Source organism: Corvus brachyrhynchos, unplaced genomic scaffold (genome assembly GCF_000691975.1).
Source record: "Corvus brachyrhynchos isolate BGI_N302 unplaced genomic scaffold, ASM69197v1 scaffold523, whole genome shotgun sequence".
Classification (NCBI taxonomy): Eukaryota; Metazoa; Chordata; class Aves; order Passeriformes; family Corvidae; genus Corvus; species Corvus brachyrhynchos.
Genome location: NW_008237265.1, coordinates 989065 through 992348, shown reverse-complemented (window position 1 = coordinate 992348; position 3284 = coordinate 989065).

The following is a 3284-nucleotide window of genomic DNA, read 5'->3' as shown; positions in this document are numbered from 1 at the left end:
ACAACAGAAGAAAAGGAGAATTGCCAGGGCCTCTCATAGTATTAGCCATGTTTCATTGTTGTCAGTAAAGACAGTTATTAAATATAAACCGTGATATTTGCAATGCTAACTTTGCCCTTTGAAAACATTTTGAGTGGAAGTTGTTCTCAAAAAGCCGTTCAAACTAGAGATAACAAGGTGACAAATCCTTTAAAGTGATGCTTTCAGGTACTCCTCTTTGAATAGATGTCCCAGTTTAGCTGCTGGCAGCCAGAACAAAGGGAGTAACCAGGCAGCTTTAGAGACTCAAAATCACAGCAGATTAGGCCTCTGCTCAGAGAAACCTTAACTCCTTAGGAGGGAAACCCAGAACACATGCTGGTAAATAAAAGTCCTCTCTTTTTCTGTCTTTCTCATAAGCCACTGAAATCATGGCCGCAGTGCATTTTGCAATAGACTGGCTTCAGTGAAATAATGTTTGCTTTTTGACTTGCCAGCTTGCTCTACTTTTTTAGGCTTGGCTGGTTTAGGTCAGCCATGAACAGGCTTAGGAGCACTGATGCAGCCCTTTGGTAACCGGGCTCAGGAGGCTCTTGGCCTGGCAGGACCATCCTGATGGGCACAGCTGGAGGGATGGTGATAGAGCACTTCTTTTTACAAGGGCATGGAGTGATAGGACAAGGGGCAATGGCTTCACACTGAAAGAGGGGAGATTTAGATTGGGTTTTAGGAAGAAATTCTTCCCTGTGAGGGTGGTGAGGCCCTGGCACAGGTTGCCCAGAGAAGCTGTGGCTGCCCCATCCCTGGAAGTGTTCCAGGCCAGGCTGGACGGGGCTTGGAGCAACCCAGGATAGTGAAAGGTGTCCCTTACCATGGTGGGGGGTGGGACTAGATGGGCTTTAAGGTCCCTTCCAACCCAAGCCATTCTGTGATTCTGTGATTCTCTGAAATGCCTGTCACCTGCCTCACTACAATTTTCTCATTGCCAGATGCTTGCAGAATCCACTTTCAATCTTCCTCTGTAATAACATCCCATTACTGTAGGTTAATGCCCTGGCTTTTGCATCCTGGAGCTGTACAATTCCCTTGCTAGGTTGGTTAACACAAACAAGATGTGGTACTGTACAAAGAGAGTGTTTCCAACAGCTAAAAGTCTAAATAGATTAGGAAGAGGGTGAGGGAAGAAATGTAGGTGCCAAGAGTTACAGCAATGTGCAGTGACATGGCCAAGGGAAGCCAGAACCAGAACTCAGATCCCAAGCCCTGATAGTAATCTGTTACTTAATGCCATCATTTTGGTATGTGAGATGGGCCATCTTCCTTAAAGGGTTTAGAAAGTAGCCAGACCAGTTCCTCTGTTTATATAAGGAAGATGTTTGTAGATCTCTTTATCCTAAGGCAATTAATACAGCCCATTGGTGAAAGAAAAAAATAAAAAAGGGGGAAAAAAAAGAAAAAGAAAGAAAAAAGAAAAAACAATGAAAAATAATAAAAAGGAAAGGAAAAAGAAAAAGAAAAGTAAAAAAGAGAACTGGGCTGAGAGTCTCATGTAAACAGCACCCAGAATGCCTAAAATTCTAACAGATGCAAATGTTTTTATGTCGGGGTACTTTTTTCGTGAGCGGCCTCTTTGTGGTCAGCTGTAAGCATCACATTTACATAGTTCTGTATTTCTGAAAAAGCCTGTTGCATGAAGTTGGGAACCTACCAAATGAAAACAAAACACACCAACAAAAAATAACAAGCTCTTCCAACAATGTTCAGTAACTGACTTAGAGGTTAGTGCTGTGTTCTGGGAAAAAAAATTATCCAGGCACCATAGAATTTCATGCACTAAAAACTTTCAGCATTTCAGAGGAACATAACATATGACACAGGGTGTTTTTATTTAATGAATGGCTGTAAGAAATGGGGCCAGCATCCCTTCTCACAGATGAACGCCTTGTGCCAAGAGCGTTGCTGTACAATGTGTCATCACTCGGGAACCTAAAGAATTGTACTTGAGAAAACATTGCTACAAAATATCATCCCCTTCCCAGAAAGGTTCACTTCAGGCTTTGTAGAAAAACAGGACAACTCATTTCCACTGCACATAATTCTTCTGTTGGGAAACTTTCTTAAAGGCATAGGTGGTGGAGCAAGGGGCTGGAAAACTGTTTAATTTCAGAGTGACAGTAACAGTTCCTGGTTTTTGTTGGTAATCAGCTCTTGCTTTGGGCTTTTAATATTCAGAACTCTACAAACATGGAGCAGGTTAATCCTCTACACACCCTGAAAAGGGGGAGGGAGAGGGAGAGAGGGTTTTTTGAAAGAGAAGGGGAAGGGGAGCAAAAGGAAGAGGAGGGGAGGGGAATGGACATGGAAAGGCAAAGGAAGTTTAGTTGCCATAAGAAACCTCTAGTTAACTCTTATGTCAAAAATTTGCTATTCTAACAAAGTGGTGTGAGTTATGTGATGTATTGAATGGGAAGTCTTACAGACACGGAGTTAGACTGGCCTGAAAATGACTTTTTTTTTTTAATATGTTGTGTTTTCTTCCAAGAAATTAGGTCAGTTCACAGCAAGTAATCAATTTAGGCCTCACCTCTACAACAGTAGTGTTTGCTGGGATAACTCAACATAATCATGTGTGAGTGTGTGTGCTTATTTTTAGGGACTGTATATTAACATCCTCTTTCTTGTTCCTGATTTGAAAAAGGAGAAGCTGGTTACTGAGAATGGTGCATCCATCACTGCTGGCTTTAGGACACTCCTGGCTTCACCTGCTTTAAGAGCAGTTTAAGCTTGCTCCTATTTTGCACTTCAAACAAAATGAAAAACAAAGATAAAATTGTCTGAGCCATACCAGAAAAGTCTTCCCTGAGACCAAATCAGGGCACTTTGGAAGGGCTGCTCCTTTAGCAAGTCAAGGGAAGGCTGATGACAAGCAGAGAGCTCCAAAGAGAGAAGAATGAGTACTTCCAGTGCTAGTAATTCAACTTGTATCTTCTGCAGACATAACTGTTTGTGTAACCTGCCCAACAGTTATAGCACAGAGAAGGCGTTTCTGACACATCACCCGCTTCTTAAAACAAATCCCATTAAGGACACCCTCAAAGCCCATTAAGGACACCCCAAACCCCATTAAGGACACCCCAAGCTGTACCTGCAGCCAGCACCCTCTCAAGGACTCAAAATGCCCTGGGTCGGTCCTCACACCTGAGCCCTCCCAAGGCTGCTGCAGGTGGTGACGGGGCCGGTATCCCTGGGCACCGCTGCTCCCCGCCTGCCGGGAGGGGAGCGGGAGCAGAGCCCCCCCGAGCGCC